The 26,884-nt window shown below is 42.3% G+C and overlaps 1 long non-coding RNA gene and 4 other non-coding genes across 19 annotated transcripts in view; all 5 read right to left on the bottom strand.

Moving 5' to 3' along the window:
- LOC109274563 (uncharacterized) overlaps positions 1-25,140 on the bottom strand; it is a 61,815-nt gene extending 36,675 nt beyond the window's left edge. For 8 of the 15 annotated variants that reach the window (XR_008417334.1, XR_008417322.1, XR_008417324.1 and 5 more), the window contains exons 1-7: positions 24,195-25,140; positions 20,260-23,241; positions 17,285-17,384; positions 13,827-16,580; positions 9,863-9,949; positions 4,341-4,420; positions 1,691-1,795 (exon numbers count right to left, since the gene is read on the bottom strand). This is a non-coding gene — a long non-coding RNA (uncharacterized LOC109274563). Of the gene's footprint in view, positions 1-1,690; positions 1,796-4,340; positions 4,438-9,862; positions 9,950-13,826; positions 16,581-17,284; positions 17,385-20,259; positions 23,242-24,194 lie in introns of all 15 variants that reach the window. The other 7 variants (XR_008417332.1, XR_008417333.1, XR_008417325.1 and 4 more) reach the window with 6 other exon arrangements.
- LOC128773327 (small nucleolar RNA SNORD113/SNORD114 family) lies at positions 969-1,040 on the bottom strand. Its single transcript, XR_008417597.1, has one exon. It is a non-coding gene; the product is annotated as a small nucleolar RNA SNORD113/SNORD114 family (small nucleolar RNA).
- Positions 5,801-5,872, bottom strand: LOC128773329 (small nucleolar RNA SNORD113/SNORD114 family). The gene has a single exon (XR_008417598.1). It is a non-coding gene; the product is annotated as a small nucleolar RNA SNORD113/SNORD114 family (small nucleolar RNA).
- Positions 8,499-8,570, bottom strand: LOC128773318 (small nucleolar RNA SNORD113/SNORD114 family). The gene has a single exon (XR_008417589.1). It is a non-coding gene; the product is annotated as a small nucleolar RNA SNORD113/SNORD114 family (small nucleolar RNA).
- On the bottom strand, positions 11,929-12,000 carry LOC128773322 (small nucleolar RNA SNORD113/SNORD114 family). The gene has a single exon (XR_008417592.1). It is a non-coding gene; the product is annotated as a small nucleolar RNA SNORD113/SNORD114 family (small nucleolar RNA).
- Positions 25,141-26,884: the final 1,744 nt, after the last annotated feature.

Raw genomic sequence — 26,884 nt, 5'->3', positions numbered from 1 at the left:
CCAGGTCACGATCTCGCGGTCCGTGAGTTCGAGCCCCGCGTCAGGCTCTGGGCTGATGGCTCGGAGCCTGGAGCCTGTTTCCGATTCTGTGTCTCCCTCTCTCTCTGCCCCTCCCCCGTTCATGCTCTGTCTCTCTCTGTCCCAAAAATAAATAAAAAACGTTGAAAAAAAAAATTTTTTTTTTCATAAAAAAATAAAAAGTAAGTAAATAACTGACCAATATAGAACTCATTTGTTCATCGACTTTTAACGATGCATTCAAAGTGAATGCAAGCCAAGACGCTGGATAAGAACATTGACTAATACTAGTATATGTCCCTACGTCACTGTCCACAGATATAACCTGTTAGAGTCTTCTTTATTTTTTTAAATAATATCATATTCTCAGTATTAGTCCTTGCTTGGCTTTCTTTCCATTAAGCACTTATGTAAGCAATTGTTGGTAATGTCGAGGATTTGCTCCTTTTCTTTTTTTCTTTTTTTTTAATTTTTTTTAATATTTATTTATTTTTGAGACAGAGAGAGCATGAACAGGGGAGGGGCAGAGAAAGAGGGAGACACAAAATCTAAAGCAGCTCCAGGCTCCGAGCTGTCAGCACAGAGCCCAACGCGGGACTCGAACTCACGAACTGTGAGATCATGACCTGAGCTGAGGTCGGACGCTTAGCCGACTGATCCACCCAGGTGCCCCGGATTTTCTCCTTTTCTAAATAGAACCAACAACCAGCTAGCTACCACCAATCTGAAACAACAGGGACTCTCATGGAATAGGATATCTATCCTTTAAGGACAAATGTAAGATAGACTTGATCGATTTAGATTACGAAATTCAGTGTCTGGGGAAATAATATAATGATACATTTCACAGACATTAAGAACTCAAAGCTCAGGAACCGGATCTTAACTCGTCCTAACTTGTGCCGTAAGCCCCTCTCTCACGGAAGAAATAGCTAGATTTCTTTTTCTCAGTGGACCTCAAAGGTACAGAGTTTAATTAAAATCTTTGATTCATACATCTCAGAATCCTCATCATTAATCTACACCGAACATCTTGTTCTTCCTTTATTTACACATTCCTTGTTCCTTCATTCATGGACTCGCTCATAACAATATAATCTATTCTCATGAATCAAAAAGCCCAAAAACGACATCCTTGAATATCACTAAGAACCGGCTGTACACCCATTTCCCACAGTGCTAATAAACAAGGGTATTCTTTGCAATATATACGTATGCTGTTTGCATATATAAATTAACCAACATTCTCGCTCCGTATCAGCTTCAATGGTCCACGCCTGGCCCTTTTCCATTTAAAGATGATGCAGTGAGTAACCATGGGAACTTTAATCTTTCTCCACATCTAGAGAGACAACAACTTTGTCCATCTTCTTGTGTGTTTCTCCCCCAAGGAATTCATAGCTTAAATCTTTATCAATGGAGAAGTACTTAAATGCATTGCAACGCAGAAATAAAACACAATGCGAAGCAATCCTAAAACTGAATGAAACGTCCAGCGTCTTTTTAATTGGGTTTTACTAGTCCTGCATCTGATTCATCATAAATCTCAATTCGGGTCTGTGCTGGGCTCATTTGGCTTTATTTTTTAATATGCTCATTGATTACTTTGAAAAATCCAAGCAACACTCACAAACCACCCTCCCAACCCAAGAATATAAACTCTGCTACTTACATCAATTTCTTCTGTCCTTACCCCCACAGTTTGCTAAAGCCAAGATCTTTAGCATTAGAGAATGATTACTTCATCTGTGGTGTGTTCGCTTAGTGAAAATGCAGACTTTCAAGAGAAAGAAAGAGTCCATAGTTAGATTTTTTTTTTTTAAATGGAGGCTAGACTTGCAGTATTAGATCAATCATAAACACGGGTCATTTCAGAAAGAATGTCATCATTGCCGATGAATCGCACTCTTATTTATTGACGTATTTAACTTTTCTTTTTAAGCAGTACAATGAACACCAACATAGGAACCATTATCTATCATAAATATCTGTCTACATACTCCCTATCCATAAATTTAACAACTCAGTGATTACTTTTAATGGACCTCACTTGTACAAAATTGGATGAATGTAAATCTTTGTTTTATGGCATATCCTCACCAATGAAGCACACATTTTTCTGATTTATGTCTACTGATTCATTTACTTATTCGTGTATATAATTAGGCATAAAATAAATCAATTATCTTCCCATTTTTCTAAAGAATTTCTTCATGCAAATTTCTATGTACACCTGAAACTAACATTACACTGTATGTTAACTAACTGGAATTTAAAAAAACATTTCTGTGTGTACTTTGTCCAAAATGGAAGGAATTTAGAGTTCTATTTCTTTATCTGGACAACTTTTGCGGATAACGGGAGTAATCATTATCTTTGGTTCATAAAACACATTCCTCGTTGGCCCTTGCTCAGCCTTCTTTTGAATAATTAATCTGCAGGGAAATGCACTCCTTCATTCCCTTATGACAAGATGTCAGTACCAATGAAAACCAAGGCACGGAACAGGAATATTAAGTATCCAGTCTACATGCTCATGGCCGATAGACATAAATGATTACTAAATCATCTTTTGAATTTTTTTAATTAAACTAGCGAATACAGTTATATTAATTGTAACTCTGGTCACATGACATATCCTCAGTATGGGTTCACATTTGGCCCTCTCTCAATAAGACAATATTTAAGCAATTGTTTATTTATGTAAACATTTTTTTTTTGTCCTTCTTAATTAAAACCACCAAACAAAGAATCAAGGCAGCAACATGAACTCTTGGGTACATCTGTCCATACTGTCCTCATGGAAGGGCTCAGAGCTTTGATTTACCTATAGAACCTGATGTTTCAAATATACACTAATAGTCATTTCTGCTTTATTACATAACTTCATAGCTCGTCCACACATGGCCCTCCTTATCTTCATTCATTTACACATTTCCTTATTCATTCATGAATTCACTTCCCTACAAGTTTATTTTATCCCTCTCTCTCTCTCTCTCTTTGATTTTATTTTTATTTTTCTGCAATAGTCCACAGATTTCTAGACGGGGATTAACACAATTCCGTTTACTTGTTTTTTCTATTTTTTTTTTAATTTCTTAAGTTTTTATTTAAATTCCTGTATAGTTAACATACAGTGTAATATTAGTTTCAGGTGTACAATATAGTGAATTCAACACTGCCATACAATACCCAGCGCTCATCACAACAAGTGCCCTCCTTAATCCTCATCACCTATTTCCCCTACCCGTCCCTGCCTCCCCTCTGGTAATCATCAGTTTGCTCTCTATAGTTAATTATGGTTTTGTCACTCTCACTCTTTTTTTTCCCCCTATGCTCATTTTTGTTTCTTAAGTTCCACACATGAGTGAAACCCTATGGCATTTGTTTTTCTCTGACCCATTTCGCTTAGCATAGTACACTCTACCTCCACCCCTGTCCTTGCAAACGGCAAGATTTCATTCATTTTGATGGCTGAGTAATATTCCATTGCAGATCTATATCACATCTTCTTTATCTATTCATCAGTCAATGGACACTTGGGCTGCTTCCATAATTTGTCTATCACAGATAGAGCTGCTATAAACATCAGAGTGCCTGTCCTCCTTCAAATCTGTATTTTCGTATCCTTTGGGTAAGTACCTAGTAGTGCAATGGCTGGGTCGTAGGGTAGTTCTATTTTTAACTTTCCGAGGACCCTCCGTGCTGCTCTCCAGAGCGGCTGCACCAGTGTGCATTCCCACCAGCAGTGCAGGAGGGTCTCCCTCTCCCCACATCCCACACAATTCTGGACTCAGACTCAACCCCCACCCCGGGACTCCTCATTGTCCTGAGCTTTGCACTCTTTTCCTTCAGTCCTTTATCCTTTAGGTTTATTGATATGCTCACTGTTCCCACAATAGAATCAATGCACAGAAATCACTGAAGCTCGAAAATAAGATCCTTAAATATCACTAAGATCTATTGATAAGCTCATTTCCCATGGAGCTAATACATTACGTCCCTTTTTGCAGTGGCCTTCAGCGTAGGCCATGTGCTCCCTCTCACTGACTCTTGTGAAGGGATGAATGTTAAAATCCACAGTCGTGTAAGTATCCCCGAAAACGTATGAAACATCTGCCACCTTTTTAAAGGAGTCATCAGTTGCGCAGAACTGAATTACTCCTCATTATCCCTGGTCCATAATCTATTCCTGTCATTGGTAATGTACAGCATTCTTTAACTTTACACTCCTACATAGCTTTTTATTACTTGAAATACTTCAGTGGACAGCCATGAACAAGTTCCCCTAACCAAGTACATAGACTTTGACTGTGACTCACCTCAGAATTTAATGCTCCTTACCCACAGAGCCACAGTCTTCACCATTAGATAGGATTAAATCAACCGTGGCGCCTTCATTCTGAGGTAAAAATCAGGCTTTGGAAATAATGAAAAAAACACACATTTAGGTATGTGTGAAAGACACTAATCGTAGAGTTCTCGATTAAACATAAAACTTGCTTCTTTTCGTTGGCTCAAGAATATCACTACTGTTTACCTACTCCATTCATTTTAAGTTTTTTAAGATTTTATTTTTAAGTCATCTCTCTACCCACCTAGGGCTCGAACTCACAATCCTGAGATCAAGAGACGCATGTTCTGCCGAATGAGCCAGCCAGGCACCCCTAATTTTAATTTTCAACAATAAAATGAACACCACTGAATCCATCGCTCCAATCACAACTAATAACTATGACTCTTACAAACATGTCCGGGTACTTTACCTAGCTAAAATCTACATTACCCTTCTCCATGGATCTTTCTTAAACCGATCGGATAAATTTAAATCCTTGTTTCACGGCATATTTTTAACAGTGGTCCATGGTTGGCTCTACTTAACTTGTTCATCCATTCATTCATTCACTCATTCAATTACTCGTGGAATAATTTCACCTGTTGTTCATTATATAAAGGCACAGACAGTACCTTCACTTATGGTGAGCACGGTATAACATCTACAGATGTCAAATCACTATGTTGTGCGCCTGAAACTAATGTAACATCGTGTGTTAACTGCACTTTGACTTAAAAAAAAAAAAAAGAAAAAGAAAAGTGAATTAAAATGGGAAGCATCTGTCTGTACATTATACAAACTGGGAAAAGCCTGGCTTTTTATAAATATAGACGCAGTAGTATAAAACAGGATAATCAGAGTCCTTCCTCACTGGTGTATGATTTTCACCTTTTAAATAAAATATGAATCCATTCATTCGGTTATAATAACATATAATATGTCATTATTATAAGTCACTGGACAATGCTTTAAATAATACTAACAGGAGATCATAAGCTCAGAGCAAACCATCTTGTCATGGGACCACATTCTCATGACTGGTCCATAATCTTTTTTTTTTTCAATTAGATCTTCAATTATTTACCAATGCCAACCAGTTTCCCTTAATAAAATAAATCAGCAACCTGCCATCAATTCATAATGACAACATTCAATCTTGGGCATACTTTCCTATCTTCTCCCTGCTGAACGGAGTAAAGTCTACTTACTTTCCTAGACCTCATTACTTCAGAAATGTTTCAAAACATAGTCTCATCATTAAACAATGTGTGGCTTTCCTTGTCCTCATTCACTCCTTCATTTCTTTCCTGACCAGGCTTCATTTCATGTGTAATTAAAAATATCCCGCATCCTAGGAACACAAAACCTAACAACAGGATCCCTACTCTTCCCTTCTTGCTTTGTAAACACTTTCACCATAGAGGGAATGGCTACATTCCTTCTCGTAATGACATTAGAGCTACAGAGCTTAATCAAAATCTTTAATCCAGACACCCCAGGGTACTCATCATTGATCCAAACTTGGCATTTTTTTTGCCTTCTTCATTCATATCTTCCTTTCTGGATCATTTTTACATGCATAAATTATAACACGGTCAATAGCCATGCATCACAAATGCCAAGAATAAGATGAATGGTTTTTACCAAGGTAAGTCTATTTGCATTTGTCCCACAAAGCTAATACGCTTGATGTCTCTTTCTTAGTGCACCTCTGGGTCGCACATAGGGATTGACAGCTGTTTCACATCAACATCATATTGATAAGAAGTTTCTGCTCGTCTCTTCACGTATCCTCATTGTAAAGAGGGTGAAATAAACAGCTATGAACCATCGTCTTCCCTCACCACTAGAACGTGTAATTTTCTCCATCGTCCTACATCCCCCTCCCTCAACAAGTAAATAACCTCGAGCTTCAGCAAGGAAGGGATATACTTCTAAATGTACTTTGGTGCCGAACTAAAATGATATATATTATCATGTGGCCCTGAAAATGACTAATCATGAACAGTTCATAACATATTCATATCCTTGGCCAATGCTTGGTGTTCTTTAATTTTATATATATATAAATGTTTTATATTTTACATATTATATATATAAATAATACACATTTACATATTTTGTAACCAATTTTATGTTTATATATTTCATTACATATGTATTTATATATACTTATTACATATAAGTATATTTTATATATGTAATATATTTATTATTATGCTATTATTAATATATTTTAAATTGTGTAAAATAAGTCCTTGGAAATTCATGAACAAACTCGCCAGAGACCAGGGACTGTAACATTTATGTTGGTCTCTATGCTCTTTACCCACAGAGGCAACAACTAAGATCTTCCCCATTAGAGAATTATTCAGTTGGCTGTGGTGCGTTCATGCTGTAAATTAAAAGCCAATTCTAAACAGTCTCTATGAGATGTTTTTAAGTGGACATGAGTTTCACACTGCCAAATTAATAACAAAGCTGGATCATATCACATTCTCATTACTGGTGCAAAGACTCAACTCCCTTCTATTTTATCAGCTTATTTTATTTTCATTCTTTAGCAATGTAGTAAGTATCATTGAATCTAAGACTCAACTCAAGAATAAAGCCTGGGTGACTCAGTCAGTTAAGCGCCCAACTCTTGATTTTGGCTCAGGCCACGATCTCACAGTCGTGGGATCGAGCCCCACATCACGGCTAGACATGGAGCCTGCTTGGGATTCTCTCTCTCTCTCTCTCTCTCTCTCTCTCTCTCCGTCCCTCCCTCTGCCACTCTCCCCAATAAAATAAATAAATATTAAAAAAAGAAAGTTGAGGGGCGCCTCGATGGCTCAGTTGGTTAGGCATCCAACTTCAGCTCAGGTCATGATCTCCCTGTTGGTGGGTTCAAGCCCCACGTCAGGCTCTGTGCTGACAGCTCAGAGCCTGGAGCCTGCTTCCAATTCTGTATCTCCCTCTCTCTCTGCCCCTCCCCCACTTGCACTCTGTCTCTTGAAAATAAATAAATGTGGAAAGGAAAGGAAAGGAAAGGAAAGGAAAGGAAAGGAAAGGAAAGGAAAGGAAAGGAAAGGAAAGGAAATTGAGGCACCTGGGTGGCTCAGTCAGTTAAGCGTCTGACTCTTGGTCTCAGCTCAGGTCATGATCTCACAGTTCATGAGTTCCAGCCCTTCTTCGGGGCTCTGCACTGACAGTACTGAGCCTGCTTGGGATTCTCTCCCTCCGTCTCTGTCTGCCCCTCCCCAACTGTGTTCACACGCTCACGCTCCCTCTTGCTTGCTTGCTCTCTCTCTCTCTCTCTCTCTCAAAATAAATAAACTTAAAAAATAAAACAAAAAATTAAAAAATTAAAAGAAGAAAAGAAAATCTTTCTTATAAAAAAAAAAGAAAGAAAAAGAATAAGGCTTATAATTTTACATGGCAGAGAGAGAGAGGGAGAGAGAGAGAATCCCAAGCAGGGTCCACGTTGTGAGCACAGAGCCCGACACGGGGCTCGAACTCACAAACCATGAGATCATGACCTCAGCCGAAGCCAAGAGGTGGACGCTTAACCAACTGAGCCACCCAGGTGACCCTTGCTTCTTCTTAATGAAACCAACCACCAGCAAACTCCCAGCAATCCAGACTTACATGCCCATGTACATATAGTCGTGTGCACTCTTACGCTTCTGGACCTCCCGCGTGTTCTGAAGAGGGCAACAGGTCTTACCCATGTATTCTACTGAAACATGGTGTTAAACAAACATAACACGAGTAATACTTGTTTCATGACAGTCATGTGTGATGTTTGTCTTCATTCAATGACACATTTATTTATTCGTGCATTCACTGATTCACTTACACCAATACAATCCATACCCAAAAATCACTAAGACCAAGAACCAGATCCCCAAGGGGCTTGAACTTCTGCCCTGGACTCTATTCCCTTAGAGAGAATGACTAGGTCTCTTTTCTTTCCCTTTCTTTCTTTCTTTCTTTCTTTCTTTCTTTCTTTCTTTCTTTTTCTTTCTTTTCTTTCTTTCTTTCTTTCTTTTTCTTTCTTTTCTTTCTTTCTTTCTTTCTTTCTCTCTTTCTTTCTTTCTTTCTTTCTTTCTTTCTTTCTTTTGTAAATTCTAGTTCCTCTACAGTTAATACACAGTGTTCTATGGACCTCAGAGTTTAGGGTTTAATCAAAATTCTTGATTCATATACCCCAGAACTACTCATCATTGATCCAAGCTTAACCTTCTTTTTCTTCATTTATTTATGTATATATTGTGTATTGACTGTGTATGCATTACTTACTGATTATTTCCTTCCTGGCCTCACTGGTTTAAAAAAAAAAAAATTACTTCCTATGAATCACAGAAACCCAGGGACAAGATCTTTGAATATCGCAGAGAGCTGTGTACAAGCTTATTTCCCACAGAGCTACTAGACAAGATCCCTTTTTAATTGGACATCAGTGCTGCACATATGGATTAATCAATAAACTTGCCATCCATCCCACGCATTTCACTACTCTCTGCTTGCTCGTCTTTCGCTTACGCTCTTCATATTTTGAAACTAGTGCCCTGAGCCTACCATTTGACTCCAGAACTAGAATGCGGACCATACTTTCTAGCTTCCCAGGTGCTCCTTCCTCAAAGACGTAACAACCTAGATAGCTATCAATAGAGAATGTTCTTAAAACGGGGTGCAAAAATAAAACAATATTAAAGCCGCTGTGAAAGTCAACGCAAAACCCTCAAACTTTGTTTTCAGTGGATCTCAATTATACTGAAGTGGGCTAATCTTTTTTTTTTCTTTAACATGAAATTTATTGTCATATTGTTTTTCATGCAACACCCAGTGCTCATCCCAACAGGTGTCCTCCTCCATACCCATCACCCGCCCTCCCCTCCCTCCCACCCCCCATCAACCCTCAGTTTATTCTCAGTTTTTGAGAGTCTCTTATGTTTTGGCTCCCTCCCTCTCTAACCTTTTTTTCTCCTTCCCTTCCCCATGGTCTTAAGATTGTCAGGATCCACATAAGAGTGAAAACATATGGTATCTGTCTTTCTCTGTATGACTTATTTCACTTAGCATAACACTCTCCAGTTCCATCTGAAGTGGGCTAATCTTTTTTTTTTTACATTTCTTTCATTAGTTTTCTTTATTTTGAGAGGCAGAGAGAGAGAGAGAGAGAGAGAGAGAGCACGTGTGGGGGAGGGGCAGAGAGAGAGGAGACACAGAATCTGAAGCAGGCTCCAGGTTCTGAGCCGTCAGCACAGAGCCCGATGCGGGGCCCAGACTCACAAACCGTGAGATCATGACCTGAGCCGAAGTCGGACGCTCAACCGACTGAGCCACCCAGATGCCCCTGAAGTGGGCTACTCTTAATCCATGGTTCATACACATTCCCAGTCGTGTTCCACGTGTGGTGTGCTTTGATTGCATTTATGTGTCCACAGGCCATTGCTCCTCTGAAACAATCCCATGGACCACAGGAATTCCCTCCAAACCAAGAACACAAACTCTGTCACTTACATGAGTCCCTTTGCCCCTTATCCATAAAAGTGACAGCCAAGATCTTCATCACGGGATAGTGGATAAATCAGACTGGGTATGCTGACTCTGCAGAGTAACAAGCAGATTTTAGAAAATGGAAGAAGCAGTATGGATTTAGATTTTTTTCAAGACATCTCAGTCCTACTGTAGTAGATGGATCATAAATCCCTTTTTTACCATATTCCGATTAGCCCACAAATGGCCCTCTTACTTCCTGACTTCTTTAAGTTTTGTGTTTTTTTTTTAATTTTTTTTTCAACGCTTTTTATTTATTTTTGGGACAGAGAGAGACAGAGCATGAACGGGGGAGGGGCAGAGAGAGAGGGAGACACAGAATCGGAAATAGGCTCCAGGCTCCGAGCCATCAGCCCGGAGCCTGACGCGGGGCTCGAACTCACGGACCGCGAGATCGTGACCTGGCTGAAGTCGGACGCTTAACCGACTGCGCCACCCAGGCGCCCCTGACTTCTTTAAGTTTTTAATGTTTATTTATTTTTTGAGAGAGAGAGACACACACATAAGTGTGAACAGGGGAGGAGCAAAGAGAGAGAGAGAGAGAGACAGAATCCAAAGCAGCTCCAGGCTCTGAGCTGTCAACACAGAGCCCAACACGGGGCTCGAACCCACGAACTGTGAGATCATGACCTGAGCCTAAGTCAGATGCTTAACCGACTGAGCCCCCCAGGCACCCCTTACTGACCTCTTTAATTATAATGCATGTAATACAATGACAACTGCTAAACCGACAACCTAGTGGAAGAATTCAGAACGACACCTGTTCCACATTCAGAACTATACCTGTTCCATATTCTGTCTGTTAAACCCCAATCGCATAGGTCCTAGTCTAAACTGTCTTTTTTTATGGTTCTTCCTTGATAAGAATTTTATAAATTTATATCTTCATTTCTTGACATATTTTCATCAATGATCCATGCCTGGCCTTACTTTATAAATTTATTCTGTTTTTTTATTTATTTACTCATGTAAAAATTTGTTCTCTTTTTTTTTTCAAAAAAATGCAAAATGGTCTAAATATGAAAAGTAATCAGCTCCACACCCTTTACCCAAAGTGAGCAGAGCCTCAAAGAAACCCCTTTTACTTATATGGATACTGAAGGGTAGAACAAAAGTAATAATTATCTTCTTGTAATAACGTATTATCCTCACTGATACATGTTTGCCCTCTTTTAAATAATCTCTTCCTTGGCTCACTCATAACAGTATCCTCGATACTCTGTGAAACTACATCCCTGGACATACCTAAATAATACTAACATCTTCCCATAAACTCTATACCCGCAGAAAAACAATTAAATGGGTCGTTTTCAAAAATGATACTGATTGAGGGGTGCCTGGGTGGCTCAGTCGGTTAAGCGTCCGACTTCAGCTCAGGTCACGATCTCGCGGTCCGTGAGTTCGAGCCCCGCGTCGGGCTCTGGGCTGATGGCTCAGAGCCTGGAGCCTGCTTCGGATTCTGTGTCTCCCTCTCTCTCTGCCCCTCCCCTGTTCATGCTCTGTCTCTCTCTGTCTCAAAAATAAATAAAAACGTTAAAAAAAAATTAAAAAAAAATGATACTGATTGAGAATAACTCATCTAACCCTATCTCTCATTAGCCCATGCTTGATCTTCTTTAAGTACATCTGTAATCAATCATTTATTATGTTTCCCTTCCCCCCCCTTTTCTTAATAAAATTTGTAATAAAATTAACAACCACCAACCCAGAAGCAATACTTATACCTGCCTACATATTCCTGATGAAACGTGGTTAAAAAAAAAGTCTTAGACTCTTAACCTACTGGAACTCAGCTCCTCAGAAATGTTTTTAATAATAATTTATTTCTCATTAGATACTCTCATAATTGGTAAAGACCTAGCCCTCGTTGTCTTTGTTCATAGATACGTTTCTTTACGTACTGAAACAATGAGTCACTAATAAAAAGACCCTTACCCAAGGTGTACAAAGCCACAAGCAAGACACCTATGTTCCTGATTTCTGCCCCGGTTCATGTCCCACCAAGGAAAGAAATTAGGTTTGTTTTTATGATAGACCTCAGAGTTATAGGGTTTAATCAAAATCCTTGGTTCAGACACCCCAGGGTACTCATCATTGGTCTAGGCTTGGGACTTTTTCATTTACTCATTTATACATTTGTTTATTCATCCATTCATTCATTCATTGACTAAAAATCACTTGTTCATATTCATAAATCACAGCAAAGCAAGAATAAGATGTAAGAATATTACTAATGTCTGTCTTTTGTCTAATTTCCCCCAGAGCTAATCCCCCAGATCTCTTTCTACAGTGGACTTACTGTCGCATGTACAGATCAGTCATTCTTTCTGCAAACCCACATTCATCATAACCCTGCGTGGTCTTCCTTTTCTTTAGTTTGTTCAAATTTTAAAATACAGAACAAAGAAAATCCAGGACCATCTCATTTTACTTTACCAGTAATTTTCCATCTTTACTTGTGTATCTCTCTCAACATGTTAGAAACCCAAATCTCTGGGGCACCTGGGTGGCTCATTCGGCTGAGCGTCCAACTCTTGAGTTCAGCTCAGGTCATGATCTCACAGTCAGTCGTGAGATAGAGCCCAGCATCGGGCTCTACACTGAGAGTGCAGAGCCTGCTTGGGGTTCTCTCTCTCCTCTCTCTCTCTCTCTTTCTCTCTGCCCCTCCCCCGCTCACACACACACGCCTGTGTGCTCTCTCTCTCTCTCAAAATAAATAAACTTTTAAAAAAAAGAAAAGAAACTCAAATCTTGATCAATGGTGGAATGCGTAAATCAGGAATGGCAGAATATAAAATGAAATATTACAGACATGTAAAGTGAATGAAGTGCCTCCTTTCACCTTTTTTTAAAAAGGACCTTGCTTAATACCCATCAATGTTAACAAACGAAAATTTAAGTTAAAAAATAATGAACAAACAAACAAAAAAGGACCTTGTGTGTTCCAAGTTAGATTAATATGAAATTTTGTTTCATGGCACATTTCACAAGGGCTCATTCTTAAGCCTCTTTACGTATTTCTCTATTTGCTTATTTATTATTTAATTTGATTAGTTATGGATTAACTCATGATTTATCTATCTTTGAGAAGATAATTAACAAGAGTAAATCTACCTGCAGCCCAAAGTGAAATAATATGACATGAATCTATCTGTCAACCTGAAATAAATAGGTTGGAGCCTAGACTTTTTGTTTTTTATATGGACACTGGTAACAAAGACTGTATTTATCCTAACCCTCGCTTTATGAGTTATGTCCATCACCGGTCTATGATTTGTCCCCTTTTAATTAACCGAACGTGTCATAAACATACTCATTCATTCCCTTACAATCCCTAGCTTGGAATCTAAAGAAACTGGTCAAAAACTCTCAATAAAAGTAGTATCTGTCCACTTGTTCATTACCTACAGAGGCAACCAACCAGACCTTTGTTGTCATTTAATGCACTCAATAAATAAACTGGATTAATCATAATTCTTAGCATGTGACATAATTTCAACATCGGTCTTCTTCAATTGTCTTATGTATTTCTCTTCTGTATTTCTTCTTTATTTCTCACATCCCTTTTTAACAAACAGACATCAGTGCTTTCTTTTCTTAATGGACTTCAGTATGTCAAAAACATATTAATAATAATTCTTGGTCCGTGTTACACACTCATCATCGGTCCATACTTGGCCTCTCTTTTCGTTCATTTATACATTTATTTAAATGATTTACTCATTGACTCACTTACACAATAATAACATAATCAATACCCACAAGCCTCAAAAGTCTAAGATTAAGACCCTGCAATCTCTCTAACCTCTGATGACAGGCTCATTTCCCACAAAACTGAGACCAGGCGTTTATTTCAGTGGATTCCATTGGTGCCCATCTGCATTAACCAACACCTTTGCTCACAATGCTGTGCTCACTCAGCACTTACCATGTTTCAGTCTCTTCTATCTAGTTATTTACTCAGCTACTTGTTCCTTGCAGGTCATTTTCCTTAAAAACAAAAACGAAACACAGCAGGACACCAACAACCCAATACAACAGCACTGATTAGTACACACATCTATTCATATGTTCATTAACCACGGGGATTAACCCCTGCACATTGTTTTTACGGTTCCGGTGCATCATAAAAAATTTTAAAATAATGCTCACTTCAATACATTAATAGTAAGTGTGTGCTTTTCCCTGTTTTTCCCTTTTGTCAATTTACTTTCCACTGATCCATTAACTGACCAATAATAAATCAATATCTGTGGATCAGAAAAACAAAGGAAAAGATCCTTGACTATTGCTATCATTTGGAGCATAGTAGTGCCGGCCAATAAAACATAATGCAAGCCACCCATAAACTTTTAAGTTTTCTAGAATCTATATTTTAGGGGTGCCTGGGTGGCTCAGTTGGTTAAGCGACCAACTCTTGATCTTGGCTCAGGTCACGATCTCACAGTTCATGAGTTCGAGCACCGCATCAGGCTGTGAAAGGCACAGAGCGTACTTGGGATTCCGTCTCTCCGTCTCTCTGCCCTTCCCCATCTCTCTCTGTCTCTCTCTGTCTCTCTGTCTCTCTCTCTCTCTCAAATAAAAAAATTAAAATAAAATAGTAGAATCTACATCTTTTACATTTTTAAAAGTAAAAAGAAACAGATGAAATCAGTGATAATTGTATGTTTAACCCAAATTTATTTAAACTTAAAATGCTATCATTTCAACATGTAATCTATATGGGTGCCTGGGTGGCTCAGTTGGTTGGGTATCTGACTTCCAACTCAGGTCATGATCTCACAGTTTGTGAGTTTGAGCCCCGCATCGGGCTCTGTGCTGACGGCTCAGAGCCTGGAGCCTGCTGCGGATTCTGTGTCTCCCTCTCTCTCTCTGCCCCTCCCCTGTTCGTGTTCTCTCTCTCAAAAACAAAAAAAGATTTAAAAATTTAAAAATAAAACGTGTAATCTATATAAACACATTTTAATGACATGTTTTACATTTTTTGGAGTGCATCTTCTAAATTTGGTATGTATTTTCAAAATAGATCAACATCTCAATTCAGACTATCCACATTCTAGGTGCTTGGGAGCCACCTGTGGCTAGTGGCCGCTCTATTGGATGGCACATGTCCATAGGCTAATTTCCCACAGAAATAATATGCTATATATCTCTCTATAAAGGTCAACAGCAGATGAGTCTATCAACATGCTTTCTACATACCCATTACATACCAATCCCACATTCATTACTGGCCTGTTCATACCTCTTTGTTTTAATTCATTTGTATTTCAAAGATAACACAATGAACTATTATGAATCCACCATCGTTCAGAATAGAAAACTGATAATATTTGTCCATCTCTCCAGGGCCATCCTCTCAACCAGTTAACGGCATAGAGTTTTTATATCAATAGGGGAATGTTTAAATCAACAGTGGTACAATATTTAATCCCGAAACATTAAAATACCAATAACACAAGGAAATGCTTTAGCATATTTTTAACGGAATTAAGTCGTATTGAATTGGATTTCCCGTGATCTTTGGTTCATAGCACACTTATCATTGGTTCACGCATGGCCTCCCGTATTACCAACATATGAAAGTACCTGTTTCTTTTAAGTAATACAGTCAACATCCATGAGCAAACCATTCCAACCAAGAGCAAGAACTGTCACTTACATCAGCCTCCAGGCTCCTTACCCACAGAGGCGAGCTGTGTATCATTCCAGATGACGGATCAGCTCTAGTGCATTCTTTCTGTAGAACAGAAACCAAGTATTAAAAAAAATGAAAGGTATTACATTTAAAACTTTGTAAACTAATGTTAATTGTGAAATCCCAGATTAGCTACAATCCATGGCTTGTACCACATTCTCAGTATTGGTCCATGCTTGGCCCTCCTTCTCATCATTGACCCAAAAACAGCACTCTATTTTTAATTGACTTGACCAATTAATGGTTCTCAATTGTTATTCTGGGGAATACCATAGAATTGATCACCTAAAATAAGAGTGATGACCATGACCAAAAATAAATAAATAAACAAAAAACCCCACTACTTCCAAATTTGATGGACAAAAAAAGAAGGAAAAAAAAAAAAAAGAATGATGGCTATTACCAACATCTGTCTTTATTCTTCTTTTCCTATAAAGTGACGGCCACAGGTAGGGAGACCTCACATCATTTCCCCGGTAGGGTTCCACACTTCTCTGTCTCCTATTCTCTTCCTTTCCAACAGGGAAGTATGGAGGTGTTTCCAACACAACCTGTTTACCCCATGAGGACAGAGATCCCATCTCTAGAAGTTTCCGCATGAGGAGAGTCACATCCAAACCAGAAGTGAATCATGATGGTCTGGACTTTGAACTGAAGCACCGACTGCACAGAATCTGAATAATCTTAATTCTGGGATAATGAGATATTATTGTCATAGGTCCATGTTTTCCATCTCTGGTTTTATTCCTTAATCTGTTCATCCATTCATTTACTTATTTATGAACACCCTCAAAAACTTTCCAGCCAAAGATTTAAGAACATCAACTGTTACTTACGTTTCTTAATGTACCTTATCCATCCAAATAAGATTCAAAATTCTCATAAATATTGCATGATTAAATGAACTATGGCAGGCCCATTTCGTGCAAGAGAAAGCAACCGTTTAAAAAATGAACACCCTGGCTCATTTTCAATGGCTTTCACCTGTATAGAATTAAAATAATCAGCCTTAGTTTATGAAACATTATCCTCATTCATCTACACTTGGCCCTTTTTAATTTAAGCCTTTAAAAAATCACAAAACAATACTTATGAATCTTACCCAACAAATAGAAAACTACAAATATCTATGCCTCTACGAGCATCGCTTTCACCGAGTAAACACCCCAAATGTATCCAGGCGGAAGTGTCTATATAAACCATAATGTATGCATTAATAGTAAAATGCTATTAAGTTAGGTAAAATAGCATAGATTTTTTTGTTTCAATGTCCTTCAAATCTGTATGATTATGTAATCATATCACAAATCTTGTCTTCATTAGTCCACTCTTAATCCTTTCCTATTTTATTTAGGCATGCATTCATTTATTTTTAATAAATCAATAAACACACACGAACTCACCCCTCGACCCAAGATTAATAAGAAAAGGCAACAATTATATTGATATAAAGAGATATACATGTTCCGTACACATATACACATCTCTACAATTAATGTACACGAATATAACTGTTTCTTTTTACAGACGGCAATGATTTACGCCAAATGAGATCCATCACGTTGGTTCCTGACAGTCTCCCCGTTGGTCTACGCTTGGCCATCTTGGATTTTATTTGTGCCTATTCACGTTTAATAATACAGACACATCCATCAGCCAACCACCCAGCTTACAACAATAACACGAACCATCACTCATGTCGGTTGATCCATGGTTCACTTGCCAGAGAGGTCACAGCCAAGATCTCGATCAACAGAGCGTCAATAGACCCACTCTGGGGCCTCTGTTCTGTGGAACACAAGACAGTTATTAAAAAGGATGAAACAACCCAGGTATTTTTTAATGGTCGTCAGGTGAGCAGCACAGGACTAAATCACAGTTTGGTTCATGACACAGGATCACCATTGGCCTAAGCGTAGTTCTCATTGTACACGTCTTACTTAACAATTTTATAAGACACATGCAAGACCTAATCAAAAAAAAAAAAAAAAAAAAGAATGACGCCCATTAAGAGCATCTGTCTCTATGCTCTTACCCACAAAGGAACCAGCCCAGATCTTCTTCCTAATGGACTCAGATATGCAGAGTTGAAGTAATAACAATCTTTGATTCCAGGTATAATCGCTTCATTGTTTCCTACTTATCCCTTTTACTGTTTTTAGTTATTTTTTAAAATACAATAAACACATCAGGTCAGCACTAATGCAGAACCAAAACAGCGATCCGTACTTATGTTAGTACTTATATACCAATGCTTCTTATCCACAGAGGTAAGAACTTTGTTTTCGTTTTATGGTTTTAAGTGGTCCACAATTATACCTAAGTGGATTCATCTGAATCCATAATTCATAAAACATTATCTTTGGTGGTTCATGATCAGCCCTCTTTCATTCTGTCATTTCTTTTATTTACTCATCTAATTCATATTTAACTATACGACGAACACACTTGAATCCACCATTTAGCTCAAGACCAATGACTGGTCTATAGGACGATTGATACACTTCCTACCACCATCCCAACACCTTTGTATTTACTGGGCTTTGTCTCTGTTTTGTTTTGTTTTGTTTTGCTTTTTAATAACTACCATTGGCTAGAACAGATTACTCATAACCCTTGTTTAAAAACACATCCTCGTCATTGGCCCATGCTTGGACCTCTTTAATTTTATTTATGCATTCATTCATTTTTAACTATTCAGTAAAACCCATTAAGCCCCACCTACAACCATCCACAGTTTCCCTCCCCACAAAGATCTTTCCTCTCTGGTGAAAAATCCCAGTGCGCCCATTCTATGGAACACAAAACCCCATTCAAAGGAAGAAACTAGCCTAGACGTTTCTTGTTTGTTAATGTCAAGTTAGCAGACCTAGATTCATCATAATCTTTTGTCCGACATTCTCACAATTGCCATATTCAAGGTCTTCATTATGTTATTTATTCTTTTATTATTTTAATAATAAAATTAATAACCACAAACCACTCCAATCTCTTTTTGCGTCCCTCGGTCGTGGAGAATTAATCACGATCCTTGGTTCAGGGTTGCTTCTGGCCATTGCCCCAGGGCGGTTCGTCCCCCTCTCATTTCACTGATTCTTGAAACCCATAAACAACCACATGGCCCCCACCTCCAATGCCCCCACTCTTAGCCCCTTGCTGCCCTCTGCCTTCAATGGTCACTCCCAAGCCTCCTGAGTGCCCTCCCCTCCCCCTTTCGTGTATATAAAATTTTATCACATATATGTATTCTTTACAAATATTTTCCGTGGGGCAGCGGCTGGCGGGGCCTCTGCAGGCCTCCGTCAAGGGGGACAATTAATCCATACGACTGCCTGAAGAGCACACCAGCCAGGGGATGGTAAAAGGACTCAAACCCAGATCCTGGAACGCTGTGTGCCATCTCTAATTCACATGACTACGTGCTCACCGTCATAAGGCCCCATTACCAATGGTGAGAGCATACGTGCCCACATCACGCTACCTGCCTCCAAATCCAGCCTCAACCCCGGACGAGCTGGGCCACATCAGACGAGTTAACTGACCTTTCTATGCCTGTTTCCCCATCTGTGAGATAGTCCCAGCCCTGGTCCCTGAGCAGAAGTAGCCATTATTTTTCACACCAAAGGCAACCAAGTAAACTCCCCCACCCCCACCCTGTCTCTGAGCCCCTCACCCAAATCTTTGTTCCCTCTGTAGCAGCGCCCGAGCTGTGGTGCTAGACAGACAGACAGACCAGGTTCCACCCCAGCAGGCACTCATGAGCTGTGTAACTGCAGAGACGTGACCTGGCCTCTCTGTCTTGTGCCCCGACTTGGGCGATTTGTAGACTGAGGACAGCGGCACCCTCGTGGGTCCAGCGTGAGGGTGCAGAGAGCTACCGACAGTTCCTCAAGCAGCTCCCACCCTGCACACCCCCCTCCCCGACCCACCCACCCACCCCACTGGCCAAACAACCCCCCCCCCCCCCCGCCCAAATCTGATTAGAGAAACGAATTATCTCGACGCTCAGGCCAAGCCGAGGGTTTCGGGAAGGATGGGCCTCGGGCAGGAAATTGTTGGGATCTGTTCTTTTTTTGGACACGGCATCAAAGCTTAAACAAGTGCCCTGGAAAATAGAAATCCATCTAAGGGATGCGCTTTCGAAAACTAAAATTCATTGCATGAAATGGGGCTGCCCTCGGGGGGGGGGGGTCTCCGCCAGGAGATCCTTGACGTTCAAATTGTTTCCCAGAAACTCCAAAGGCTTCTGCTCTGACCCTTACTGACAATATAGCCATTTTCCTGCCTGCCCTCCCAGACAGGCCTGGTAGGTGCCCAGCACGCTGACCACGGTGCCACTCTTGAGACACAAAAAGTTAAAAATCAATTACGTTTAAAACCGTACACATGTTACGGATACGTGTGTATCAGGTAATACACACAGACATGTATCCACTTGGGGAGTCTCCTAACAGAGTCATGGGAAGAGCGCTAGGCTGGGAACCTAGGCTCCTGCCGTTGCCTTCATCACTCTGCGCGGCCTCGGCCAAGGCCTTTCCCCTCTCTGAGTCTCAGGTGGCAACGACCCACCAGTCTGCCCTCCCTCCCAGGTGGTATGGAAGCGAAAGGCATAGAGTTTAAGTGCAAGTTCCCTCCAAGGAGCAGAGGATCGTTAATGTTGTACCTCCTGTACCCAGCACGTAGTGTTCACAGCATGCCTTAGCATACATTATCTCGTTTGATCCCACGGCAGTCCTGTGAATTACACATAATAATCATAATTAGCCAATATTGATTGAATGCCTACTCTGCACCAGGCACCATGCTGCCTGCTTTGCATGCATCGCCAGTCTTCTGGGGTGGGTGCAACTCAACAGCATCTCTTGTTTTCTCCCCCACCCCCTCCAAAAGTCCTGTGCACACGTTTTGTGCCAGGCACTGGTCTAGGTCCTGGGAGACCGCAATGAACCAAACAGACCAACTCTGAAAGCTACTATCCCCTGGGTAGAGACAGAACAGACAACATTAAAAATAAATAAGTACGATACGGGGTATACGAGCCAGTGATAAGAACGATGAAGAAAAATAAAGCAGGAAAGGGACAGCAAGCAACAAGAAGGACACAAACCCCACCGAGAAGGTGATATCTGAGCAAACATTATTAGTTCCATCTTACACACGAGGGAACTGAGCCTCAGAAAGGTTAAGTGACTTACAAGTGGTCACACAGCAAGGAAGATGCTGAGCTCCAGAGTCTTGTCTTCCCTACTTCTCCCCACTGCCTCATTTTTGGAGTTCTTGCTCTCTGATGCCCCACTGTCAGCACACAAGGTGAGTGTGTGAATACGTGTGTGGGTGAGTAGAGGGGTTCGTCTGACCTCCCACACAGTCTCAGGAGCACAGGGCATCTCCAGCGTATACTAATAGCCCTGGGTGAATAAATACACCGTCCTTCTTAGAGAAGGTGCAGTGGTGAGAGGTCCCACAGGACTTGCACAGACACTGAGTCAGGTCATGCTAAAATCCTATCATGCACCCATCGTAGCCAGCAAGTAAGCACAGATGCTAACCCCATACCCTGTCACTTAGCCAGTAGGGCATCCAGAGGTACCCTTCCCCCAGGAACACCCCCGCATGCAGCTGTCCACTGCCTAGGCTTAAGTGGCAAACGTTCTACCCATAAAGGGGAGGAGGTCTCCCAGTCCTCATGGCCTCCATGAGGTAAGACTCAACGGAACAATTCTTTGTTCCAGCTGGCCACTCTCAAAAGAGCAAATAAAGAAACATTTCTAAAGTGATTATTTTCTCCTCCCCCCGACCAAAAAGAAAAAAGAAAAAAACAGATAGAGAAATAAATCTGAGAAGAACATATATAAGAGCTTAGGGAACTTGCCCACTGCTTCTAGAAGCCATGAAGTTGAACCAAGACAACTTGATTGCTCATCTTGCCCTCCTCCTCAGCTTCTTTTCAGCTCCCATTCAATCTCTCTGTAATTCTCAATACCTCCAAGGAAATTCCTTCAGGGGACTTTCACCTATTCCGAGGCTTAACATTTCATTAGATGGATCATATCCATTTGGTGTATATATTTCTCATTTCCCTAACTGGAGATAAAGTCTTCTAGTCTTAAATTAATACATGTGTTTCTATTTCACCGACTGCCTCTCCAAAGGCAAACTCACATGCCTCTCTGAGCTATATGCCCCAGCTACCCGCAGAACGTGTCAAATGATCTTAGCAGCCAGAGATATTGAACATCTCAATAAAAACAGTTACGACAATTATAATTTTAACGATCATGAAATATTTATTGAACACTAACCATATGGGAAACATTGTTTTAAGCACTTTAAATGTTTAAATCATTTAATTTTCAAATGCCCATTAATAAGGTATTTTGGTATCCCCAAATTACAAGTGAGGAAACTGAGGCACGGAGGTTAAATACTCACAAAACTAGTCAATGTCAGACCCGTGAATTAAGCCTGAGCATCTGGGATATGTATAACAGGACTTAGCCCATAAGCAGATTATCAAAACGTATCTGGCTAAATTTGAGCCAGGCCTTCAGGGAGGCTTGCTGATCTGTCTTTCAGCCCTCTGTCTGATTCCCTCTAGACTGATTCCTTGTATACCTCCAGGCTCTAGAGTCATTTTTACACCCGCTCCCCTTAGCATTCAGTCCTAATAGGAACTACTGGAAATTTGACTGAATTGTACTGCAAGAGGTCAGTGGTGTGTTTGACCTTTATATGTGTGATAGTCACAAGTAGGACAAACTAGAGAAGGTGTTACTTGAGAAATAAATTTAGAGTCTGGGGGATAAGAGGTTCAGCTCCCTGATAGACCAGGAGGGTGAGTTTAACAAGGGTTAACCCCAAGGAGTGAAATTTTTTTTCAGGCACGGTCTTAGAGAAAAAGAAATGGGAAGAGGGTAGGAGTTTAGAAGGAAAAAGCAGACTAAGGTCCAAATCCTGGTTCCCTACGCGATTTGGGGCAAGTCACTTATCATTCCTAAACCTCAATTTTCTTGTATCTTAATTGAGGATGGTAATTGCTATCATGGAGGGTCACTGTGATGATTTAGGGGAGATAAAATTATGCCAAGTGGCTACCAAAGGACTGGGCATGTGGTTGGGCTCAGGGCTTAGTCATCCCGAGCCAGCAGAAGGCTGCCTGCTGTTTCTCATCATAGTGTGAAAACCGCTGGGACTGAGAGTCGCTGCTGAGAAGCTCCAGCACCACAGCCAGGGCCTGGTGTCTGTGAGATGGCAGGAGACCTGTTGTCCCAGAGCCACCTGAGTCAGTCAGTACACTCAGAGGCAGAACAAAACGCAGGAGCTTCACCAGCAAGCTCCACTCAGAGGAAACATCTCTTCAGAGACCAAGAAAGCCTTTGATCTTGGTGAGAAACTACTCTCTATTCCTCATCCATCTTTCCACCCTTTATACGTGAATTTGTTCACCCATCTCGCCAGCAGGCATCAGCCTCCACACCACCTCTCCACCTGCTGATGCCTCACGGAGGCAGGCCTCCATCAGACCCCCCATCCCTCCTTCCACCTCTCCATTATGTACAGGAATCAGACAAACCTGGATTGGAATCCTGGGTCTTGCTTCCTAGCAGAATTTGGACAAGTCACTAACCTCTCAAAGTCCTCTCACCTGTGAAATAAAGGGAAAATCTGCTACAGCTGGGGTGACGATTTAAAGACAGAGTGGACATACCAATGCCTGGCCTGAGCAAATGTTCCTCCCCTCTGTTTCTGCAAGTGGGCCAGGATCTATACGAGAGAAGAAACCGCTACATCTCGCAAGACATACAGAGAAATGCATTTTATTTTTATATTTTGAATCTCCAGTGTTTTACTGGTGTGCAGTCCCCCGGGACATCCAGAGATGGGCGGTGGCCAGAGCAGTTCGGGGTCCTGGTCCCTCCTGGACTCGCAGCAGAAAGTGCCACCTAGTGGACTGGCAACCAGTGGGGTCCCTGGTAGGTCCCTGGTAGGGTTGCTGTCTGCTGTTGGGTGGAATTCTGAGCCAGCCGGAGGTCCCAGTCCCCAGACTGCGCTGCCCTTGTTCGGATGCGGTTCACCCACGGCACTCGGGGGGCCCGGACTGCTGGGACCCTTTTGCTTTGTGGATGATAGCTAGCTCTCTTTTGCCTACCCTGGCCCAACTCCCCTTTAAATGTTTCCAGAATCGGGCTCTGTGCTGACAGGTCAGAGCCTGGAGGCTGCTTCGGCTTCTGTGTCTCCCTCTCTCTCTCTGCCCCTCCCCTGCTTGCACTCTGTGTGTGTGTGTGTGTGTGTGTGTGTGTGTGTGTGTGTCTCAAAAATAAATAAATAAATAAATAAATAAATAAATAAATAAATAAATTGTTTCCAGGAAAAGAAAAAAAAGAATATTCTAGCACCTCCTATTTGCTGAGTGTCTGGCACCCATCAGAAACAGGGCTGGGGGCTTCATGTGCATGGTCTCTAATCGTCTAAATGACCCTTAGGGAGACCCAGAAGTTGCCCCATTTTCAGTGAGAAAACTGAGATTTACTGAGCTTGGGTTATTCACTTAAGGGGAGGGTTACACAGTCAAACCCCTGGATTTGTGGCTGCACTTACCTTCTGTAAGCCCAGCGCCCCCCCCCCTGAAAATGCAGGAAAGATTTTGGACACCGCTTCGAACGCGCCAACTGCAAGAGAAATTTATGAGTCAACTGAGGATATTTGAAGGCTGAATAGATGTTGGATGACATTAAAGAAAGGCTGTTAATTTTTTAACTGTGAAAGTGGCATTGTGGCTATGTTTTTAAAACAGAAAAGAGTCCTTCTTTTTTAGAGCTATGCACTGAAATGTGCTCAGAGGAAACGATATGGTGTCTGGAGTTTGCTTCAAAATAGTCTGGGGTTGGGGGTTGGAAGAGGACAGTACAAGGCTCAGACCAAACAAGAGGGGCTGACAGCTGTTGGCACCTGGGTGGCAGCAATGTGAAAACTGTGTGCATTGTAATAAAAATAGGTATTCCTTCCTCTGCTTTTGTGTTGCTTCAAAGTTTACGGAATAGAAGGTTTTAAAGACCAACAGGTAAAAATACAGAGCAGGAGGGGAGGGGGCAAGAAAAGGGAAGCCATTTAAAAAAGCAAAGGGGCCCAGGGTCCAACCTCAATGTTGGGGGGTATTAGGGAGCTGATTCATAGGAACAAATGCCTCCAAAGTGGAAAGGGTAGGGCCACCTGGGTAGCTCGGTCGGTTGAGCATCTGACTTCGGCTCAGGTCGTGATCTCACGGTCCGTGGGTTCGAGCCCCGCATCGGACTCTGTGCCGACAGCTCAGAGCCTGGAGCCTGCTTTGGATTCTTCGTCTCCCTCTCTCTCTCTCTGCCTCTTCCTCTCTCTCACTGTCTCTCTCAAAAATAAACATTAAAAAAAAATTTTTTTTTAAGTGGAAAGGGTGCAAGAAAGGGGCCAGGGCTGGTGGGAGCAAGCCGTTCTGAGTTGGGCGGATTAAGGAGAAAGTAGCAGGGTGCAAGGGTGCTAAGGAACACGATGCCCAGCAGCCACCCCCAGGCCCTCCTGCCTCCCTCAGACCCCACCCCCGTGCTCCCCCCAGGCCCTCCAGGCCCCTCACAGACCCTCCTGCTTCCCTCAGACGCCCCATGTTCCCCTCAGACCCTCCTGCCCCCCAGGGGTGTCCTGTCAACCTCTTAACTGGTTCTAAAGGGACCTGACGGCCCCCCCCTCCTCCAGGGCCGAGGAGTCCTGAGGAGTCCACCTGAGGAGTCCTTCCTGAGCCCAGCTTGGCTGGTAGGGATTCAGCTCTCTAGCTTTCAAATGCCTTTTTTTTTTTTTTTCTGGCTTTATTTTTTAGTTGGTTTTTTGGAAGGAAAAGAGTTAGTGCTTTTGCCCTCAAACTGTGTATCAAGCTGCTTCCGCTGTCCTGAACCCCTTTCTCCCCCCTCTCTCAGCGTCCCCCTTCTGCATCAGTCATATCTCCCACCGCAAACCGACAAACACTAGACCCCAGGTCCAAACAATTTCCCCAGACTCTAGGGACCAGCACAGGCCCCTCCACCTCTCCCCCAGTTCTGGCCGGTCCACAGCGGCCAGACTCTCTGCGCAGGGCGGGGGGAGCGGGGGTGGGGGGCTTCCTGGACACCTCGCCACCCTGGAAACGCTCCCTCCCTCACCCCTCATTCCCCATTTTGGAAAGTCTGCCGGCCACCCAGCGGACAGTTCCTCCCACCGGACCCTCAGGCAGCCTGCTGCATTGCAGCACAGCCCTCAGTGAGGGAGGGGTGCAGCCTGCAGCCACCCCGAGCCAGAGGCTGTCACCCCCTCCCAGCTGTCCCGGGGCAGGGACTGGCCCCCTCTCCCCGCCCGCATTTAAAAGCGCAGCTACAAAAGCAAAAGCACCAGCCCCTACTGACTGTCTCCCCCTCCTCACTTTCCGGGCTCAAAAATGTGGCCCAGGCAGCCCCCTTGTGGCACCTGGGGGCGCCACAGACTCTTGGCTGGTGTCTGAAGAATTCAGACTGTCTGATTCCACTGCACCGTGAGTTGGCACAAATCTTAAGTGGCCCAAGTCCTACCCGATGCAGACCTGGCTCACCGCCTCTCTGAGTCGGGGGCACGGCTCTCCTCCCTCCTTCGCTCCCTCCCCATCGCGCCCTCCTCGCTCCCTCCTCCCTCGGCCCTCCCTCCCCGGAGCCAGAGCTCTCCTGTTGAATACTGCTCCGAAGCAGACAGGTGTCTGAGGACTGGAACGGTGGTGGGGGGTGCAGGGAGGCTGTGGGAACAGGGGCTTTTCTCACAGTGACATTTGGTTTCCATCACCATCTCACGTTTGGGGAAACTGAGGAGCAGGGAGGCTCGTAGTTCCCTGTGCCTGTCAGAAAAGGGGCTGGAGACCCTCCCTCCGAGAGTGGGTTCCAGCTTAGAGCAGCTCCCTGAGGTGAGGGGCTGCCCTGATGACTCCCCTTCTCCTCCCCCCCACCCCTCCCCCCCTCTCAGCCATCACGCCCTCATCCCCTCCAAAGCCAGTCCTTCCCAGGAGGAAGCCCTAAGTGCTCTCCCCCCACCGCCACCACCTCCCCCCCCCCCCCCCCGCCATGAACTCCATCTTCTCTAAAGCACCGTCCACATAAACAAGCCCCAGCCCCCTCCGTCTCTATCTGCAATCTGCCTGGAGGTGGGCAGGGCCCTCTCCGCATCAGGTTAATAATGCCATTTTCATAAGCCTCTGCCCATAGGTGCTCCCACCTAATTTTGAATCTGCCCTTCAAACGGATTGGGCCACAGAGGAGCTGGGATCT

The sequence above is a fragment of the Panthera pardus genome, unplaced genomic scaffold (genome assembly GCF_024362965.1).
Source record: "Panthera pardus isolate Hobbes unplaced genomic scaffold, ASM2436296v1 HiC_scaffold_24, whole genome shotgun sequence".
Classification (NCBI taxonomy): Eukaryota; Metazoa; Chordata; class Mammalia; order Carnivora; family Felidae; genus Panthera; species Panthera pardus.
This window is presented reverse-complemented; position numbering and strand designations above follow the sequence as displayed.